The sequence below is a fragment of the Carlito syrichta genome, unplaced genomic scaffold (assembly GCF_000164805.1).
Source record: "Carlito syrichta isolate Samal-C Ts95f unplaced genomic scaffold, Tarsius_syrichta-2.0.1 Scaffold301040, whole genome shotgun sequence".
Taxonomy (NCBI): Eukaryota; Metazoa; Chordata; class Mammalia; order Primates; family Tarsiidae; genus Carlito; species Carlito syrichta.
In genome coordinates, this window is record NW_007245136.1 from 3,152 (window position 1) to 10,568 (window position 7,417).

A 7,417-nucleotide genomic window follows, 5' to 3' on the forward strand; every position below is an offset into this window, starting at 1 on the left:
GAAGCCTGCAGTGATCCTGCTTTTATGACGTTTGGGATTCCATGACCTGAGACAGCGAGTGCAAGAGGAACATCAGATTGGGTTGGAAGGATGCGGGGTGGAGAGTGATGCAACTTTGATGTGCTGAGCGTGAGGCACTTGTGAACATCTAAACTGAAGGCATGGGAGAGCACAGCTTCAAAACCAGACACACCTATGTTTGGATCACACCCCTTCCACCTAACGTGACCCTGAACAGTCACTCATTCTTTTGAGCCTCGGTGTTCTATTTGCAAATGGCGTTAGCATCCAATTGCTGTAGTTGGGATGCAATGATATAACATGTGCCCACTGCTTGTCACAGGGTGGCTCTTTTATGAATGCGATTCTTCCTCACCCTCTAGGCCAGTGTTTCTCAACGTGTGACCCAGGGTCTATCTGCACCAGAATCGCTTGGAGTATCTGTGACACAAGGATCCCTTTCTGGACCGAATGAATGAAGTTGCTGAGAGGGCACTTTATGTCCTCAAGGACCTGTTGTTCAGTTCTCGCCCGTAAGTGAGAACATGTGGCACTTGGTTTGCTGAGTTAGGATAACAGCCTCCTGCTGGTCTATGCTTCTGCAAAGGACATGCTGAAAACATTCCTCCCAGGAACTTGAACAAGAAAAGGATGTCCACCCTCACCATTCCTGTTCAACATAGCAATGCAAGTCCTGCCAGGGCATTCAGGTGAGAAAAAGAAAGAAAAGGGATCCAAACAGGCAAGGAGGAAGTCAAACTGTCTCTGTTTGCTGGTGACATGACTGTGTGCCTAGAAAAACCCAGAGATTACTTCAAGGGACTCCTAGGCTTCAGTAAAGTTTCAGGATACAAAATCAATATACAAAAATCAGTAGCATTTCTATACACCAATGACACTCAAGCCGAGAACCGAATCAAGAGCTCAATCCCATTTACAATAGCCACACACACAAAATTAAGATCCTTGGGACACATTTAACCAAAGAGATGAAAGATCTCTACAAGAAGAACTACAAAACACCGATACAATCATTACTCTAAGAAAGACATTTTCATAAAGCTATTCTTTGTTTTATTTGCTGTGTGTTTTATTTCCAAAACAAGGACTATTAAGATTTGAAATAGGAACTATTTCAAATTAGTTTAGGATTTATAATTCAGAATAGAAGCTTTCTGTGTGACTAGCAATTCAACTGTTTATAAAAACTGATTAAATATATTGAATAGTAATAATAATATAGCAGAAAATTCATGAGTTTTAGAAACATGGGGGCCTGGATTTAATCCACTGTTTAGTCACTTACTTGTTTTTTGATCTTAGCAGAAATCCTTTAAATCTTTTTCCTCAACTGTAAAATAAAAATTATATCTTCTTCAGAGAGGAAGTATTAGAATTAAGTAAACAGGTTGGACATGGTGATTCATGCCTGTAATCTCAGCACTTTGAGAGGTGGAGGCAAGATTGCCTGAGCCCTGGGATTCGAGACCAGCCTGGGCAACTTGGCAAGAACGCTCTACAATAAATAAAAAAATGAGCCGGGTGTGGTGGCATGCCTGTGGTTCCAGCTTCTTGGAAGGCTGAGACGGAAGGAGCCCCTGAGCCCAGCAGGTCGAGGCTGCAGAGGCCATGAAAAAAGAAGAATTAAGTAAACAATACAAGTAAAGTTTCAAGTATAGTGCCTCATAAATTCTCAAGGCTTTTATATATCTGAAGATGTGCTTATATTACTGTTTTCCCCTTTGAGTCAGAGTCTCACTCCGTTGCCCAGGCTGGAGTACTGTGGCACAATCACGGCTCACCCAGCCTCAGCCTCCTGGCCTCAGGCATCCTTCACATCAGCCTCCCGCATAGCTGGGGCAACACTTGTGTGCTACCAGGCCCGGCTAATTTTTTATTTTTTAATTTTCTTGTAGAGACAAGTTCTCGCTATGTTACCCAGGCTGACCTTGAGCTCCTGGGCTCCAACAGTCACCCCACTGCAGCCTCCCAAAGTGCTGGGATGACAGGCACAATCTTTTACCTTCTTTAAATAACTTTTGTTCATTGTGTTAAATTATACAGAACATAAAATTTATCAGCTAAACCATTTTTAATTGTATAATTCAGGAGCGTTCAGTGCATTCATAATGTTGTGCAATCATTACCACTGCCCATTTCAGAACCTTTTTGTCTCGTCCCAAAGAACTTTACCCATTAAACAACTCCCCCATTTTGCCCTTCTCCAGCCCCTGGTAACCTCTGTTATACTTTCTGTCTCTGTAACTTTAACTATTCTAGGTACCTCCTGTACATGGAAGCATAAAATATCTGTCCTTTGCATCTGGCTTATTTCACTTAAAATAATTACTTCACTTCATCCACTTTATAACATGTGTCTGGACCGCATTCCTTTTCAAGATGAAATAATATTTCCTTATATATATCCATACCACATTTTGCTTATCCACTCATATCTTGACGAGTATTCCACCTTTTGGCTAGTATTAATAATATGCTGAATACAGGTGTGAACATATCTGTTGGAGTTTCCACTTCAGTTATTTTGGATGTGTATCCACAAGTGGAATTTCTGGATCACATGATATCTCCATGCTGAGTTTCTTGAGGAACGGCCCTGGTGTTTTCCACGTAACGGCACCACTTTGGCTTCCCACCAACACACACCAGGATTTCAGTTTCTCCACATCCTCACCAACACTTGATCTTCTGATTTTCTGGTGATAACCTTCCTAATGGGTGTAAGTGGTTTAGATTTGCATTTCCCTAATGATCAGTGATGGTGAGCATCTTTTCAAATGCTTATTGGCTATTTGTGCAGCTTCTTTAGAGAAATGTCTATTCAAGTCATTTGCTCATTTTTGAGTGGGGTTGTTTTATTGTTCTTATTGAGTTGTAGGAGTTCTTTTTATATTCTGGATAATAATCTCTTGTATATGGTCTGGAAATATTGCCCCTATCTCTGTGGGTTGTCTTTTTACTCGCTGATGGTGTCTTTTGATGCACAAAAGTTTTTACTTGTGATGGAGTCCAGTGTACCTGTCTTTTCTTTTGTTGCCTATGCTTTGGTGTCATAGCTAAAAAATTATTGCCAAATTCAACGGCATGAATGTCTCCCTGTTTTCTTCTAAAAGTGGTATCGTTTCAGCTTTTATGTTCAGGTTTTTGATTCATCTTGAGCCAAATTTTTTTGGTGCCAATTTTTAAGTAGTTTTATTTAAGGTATTGCATTTTCCACTTACGACACAATGCTTAAAATGTGCAATGTCATTTCCTTCCCCTGTGCTCAGGTTTCATATTCAAGTATTGAGAATGCCCAGTAATTTATCACAGCAGCTCAACTTTAAGGCAGCCACAGAGTTTGCCACTGATGTGGGTCCTTCAATGTCTTATCTGTGTGGAACAAGGCTACATCTGTACTTGGGCCACCTTAGTCACCCTCTTCAGCGGTGGCCCCCAGGAAGCACCACCAGAGGGGGGAGGCCCACCACAGGGGATCCCCAGGCATCCTGCTGGCCGGGCGCCTACATTCGGGCCCAGCTTGGTGGCGGGGGGGCTGCAGACATTCTCCCACTCTTTCTGCTGGTGTTCGACTTCTTCCCTCTCTGAAGTCTGATCTTGCCAACCCACCGGATAATTTCATTGCATGTGCCAAGACTCTTCAGTTTGTCCTCATCATTAGTCCTGCCTTGAAGTTTCTCTCATCTTCAGCAGCTGCTTTCTTGTTGAATGCATGGGATTCAAATGAGTTCTTCGATGATAGCTTGCCCCTCCACTTCTCATCTTCAGCTTCCCAGGCTGTGGGCTCAACGTCCTCCTTGCTCAGACAACCCTGTCCTTAGTGATGGTGGTCATAGTCTCTTTCTTGTGCTCTTATCCCCAGCAGAGATGTTGAGGATGGCACTGGCATCGATATTGGAATTGTTTTCAACTCAGAAATGCCACAGGGGCAGGAGGTAGGCCTGTGAGTCCAGACTTGCCAAGCAGTTGTTATCCTTGGTCATGGCACACTCGTCTTCATAAACCTGAAGTGAGCACACCAGGCTGCCTGTAAGAATAGCTAGTGAAAGTCTGTGTCTGATTAGCAGGAATGGTAGCATTGAATTTAATGAGGACGGTCATGACTCTGCCAGCAGGTGTTTTTTTTCCCCGCCAGAGGTTTTCACACCAAGGGAAAGAGGAGCGACCTCCAACAGCAGCAACTCTTGCATGTGTTCAGATTCCTCTTGAGAAAGAATAGCTGCCTGGACAGCTGCAACATAAGCAGCAGCCTCATCAGGGTCCAGGCTCTTATTCAGTTCTTTTCCACTGAAGATGTCTTGTAGAAACTTCTGCCTCTTGGGGATATGAGTAGAACTACCAATCAGGACAGTATCGTGGGTCTGTGGCTTGTCTGGTTTGGCATCTTGGCAGACTTTCTCTATGGGGTCAGGGTGCCACAGAACAGTCAACTTTGGATTCTTCAAATCGGGCCTGGGTCATGGAGGATCCCTCCATAGAGAGGATCCGTCTCAATACTGGCCTGGATGCTGGAAGAGAGTATGCTTAGCACATTCACAAGCAGTACGGAGGCGCTAGACAGCTGTCGTCTTCTCACGAATGTCCTTCTTACGCTTATGCCTGAACTTGGCAATGAAATGGTTGACCATACGGTTGTCAAAGTCTTCTCCACCGAAGTGGGTGTCGCCAGCTGTAGACTTCAGATCAAAGATTTCATCTTCAGCAGTGAGAACTGACACATCAAAAGTGCCACCTCCTCAGTCAAAGATCAGCACCATTCTTTCAGCTCCCACCTTTCTGTCTAAGCCATAAGCAATTGCAGCAACAGTGGGTTCACTGATCATTCTAAGTATGCTGAGGCCAGCAATAGTTCCAGCATCTTTGGTAGCCTGACGCTGCGAGTCATTCAAGTAAGCCGGCTCTGTGACCATGGCATTGGTGGCAGTCTTCCCAAGGTAGGCCTCTGCGATTCCCTTCATCTCTGTTAGAACCCGAGAGGACCCTCCTCTGGACAGAGGTTTTTCATCTGTCCCCTGGCTTCTCCGGGACCTTGGGCCTGCTGCGTCATTCACCACCATGAACAGCCAGTGCTGCATTTCAGACTGGACAACAGCATCAAAAAATCTGGGTCCAATCAGATGTTCAGCATCAAAAATCGAGTTGGTGGGGCTCATTGCAACTTGATTCTTTGTGGCATTGTCAATCAAAGGTTTGGTATCAGTCGAGACAACATATCCTGGAGTGGTTCTGTTTCCTTGATCATTGGCAGTTATCTCTGCTTTTCCATTCTGGAAAACACCCATACTGGATGGGTAATGCCAAGATCAATGCCAACTGAAGGCCGCTTGTGTGTAGGCCTGAGCCAGGATGCAGAGAACACGTATGAATCCCAGCAGCTGCTGCCACGTTCAAGGAGCATTTTGAGCTAATTGTTGTATAGAGTATGAAGATCTTCATTTTATTGAATTATAACCAGTGCTCAGAAATGTTGAGTGACTTTCCCAAGCCAGTCTTCATAACATGTCCAGAATTCTGTCCCTTGTCACCACTTCCACTTCTCTTGCCTGATCCCAGCCACCATCCACCCCTTTCCACGAGGACGACTGCTGTCACCTCTCCTCCAGTCCCGTGGCTTGTACACCAGTTCTCTACCGTCTATTCGGGTAATGCTACTCCTCTGCTCAGACGCCCACACGGGTTCCCCATTTCTCTTTGCGAAAAAGCTGAGTCTTTTCACTGACCATGAAAGCCCTACCTAGCATGCCCGGTTGCCTCTTCACCTCACGTCCCTGTCTACTCTCCTTCTTGTTCAGAATGATGGGCTTCTTGCTATTTCTCAAACACGCCAGGCACAGTCTAACCCTGGCACCTTTGCCCCCATGGCTGCTTTAGATTGGATCATTCTTTCCCGGATGCCTGCATGGGTAACTCTTGACCTCCTTCAAGAATTCGCTCAGTTGACACCTTCTCAGCGAGGCTTGTTCTTGCCTCTCCATGTTGAACTGCACCCACTCCTTCAGCCTCTGCATCACCAGCTTCCTTTGCCTTCCCTGCCCGTTCCCGTTTCCCCAGCACGCATCGTGTTCTGACAGACGACATATTACCTATCTATTCATTTACTATGTTTAATTACTGTGAAGTCCCTCCTCCCACCCCTGATGCTGGAACATAAGCTCACGAGGGCTGGCAACCTCGTCTATGTCATTCTTCGATATAACCTCAGTCCTTGAACAGTGTCTGGCACGTAGAGGGGCTCAGAAAAAATTTCATGAGTGGACGGAGGAGGCACAGGGCAGCAACAGGATGGAGCTCCGATAGAAACTCAGATCTGGCCGACAAAGTCGGTCCTCTCAAACACCCACACCCGCGGCCCTAGAGCGTGCAGCCGGGAGTGTTTAGATCATCCGTGGCTCTGAACCACTTCCTGTCCCATCACCATCCTGATCCTCCTCCCCTGGCCACAGCATTCCAGGTTTCCCACCGCATGTGGTGTAAAAGAGTTACAGAAATGTGGACACACGATCCCCTCAGATGTGTCAGAAGCCCAAGTCCCCAGGTCAGTCTAGATTGGAGACGCCCCTCCTGCCTACCCCAGCTGGCTAAACAAATGTGATCACTCGTTCTGAGAAGAAGCTTGGCAAGCATCGCCTCGAGCAATTAGGCAGAGAATTTAGCTTCTCTGGTTTCTTGCTGTTAAGCAGGCCAAGAAGTGGAAACAAAAGAGGAGTTAAAACCAAAGAGATGCTTTTGAGGTCTCAAGCCACAGTCCTAGGGGTGGAATGTTTTGAATATTTAGTTATAGCCACAGCAAAAACAAAAAACCGAGGGGCGGGGCAAGATGGCGACCTGGCAACCCGGTGTCTGAAGCCCTCTGCAAGGGAGATCTGCAGTGGGTCTCTGACTCTCGCCCCCGGGAGGCTGGGGACCCCAGCATTGCAGCCTGCTCCTCAAACAGAGCTCGGCCATCGCTATCACTGGAACATCGCAAGGACTGGACATTTTTACTGCATCGCCCTCTCCCGCTGCTGCCGCAGCCCCTCCCCCCACCAGCACTCCCGCCGCCGCCGCCGCCGCCGTCGCCGCCGCCGCCGCGCCCGCCGCGGCCTCTGGCACGGGTAGCTCATCACAACCTGGCCGGAGGAGATCCACATCAAACCGCTTCAGGGAAGATCTGCTGGGATCGCTGCCACCGCTCCTGCGACGGAGACTGTCCTGCCCACCCGGCGCGGGGCTCCTGTTGCCTGCTCGGAGGCAGGCAGCCATCTTGTTCCTGTCCGGCCCCACCCCCTCTGGGGCGAGCAGATGACATAGCACCACCTGCTGGCGATTCAAGGTAACAACACCGAAACGGGAGAGACAAGCTTCATTAAGACATAGACCAAACTTCTGAACCGGAGGTTATTCTGAACTGTCCTTC

The 7,417-nt window shown here is 46.9% G+C and overlaps 1 pseudogene; it reads right to left on the minus strand.

Moving 5' to 3' along the window:
• Positions 1–3,408: 3,408 nt before the first annotated feature.
• LOC103257029 lies at positions 3,409–7,263 on the minus strand (annotated as a pseudogene).
• Between the last annotated feature and the right edge of the window lie 154 nt (positions 7,264–7,417).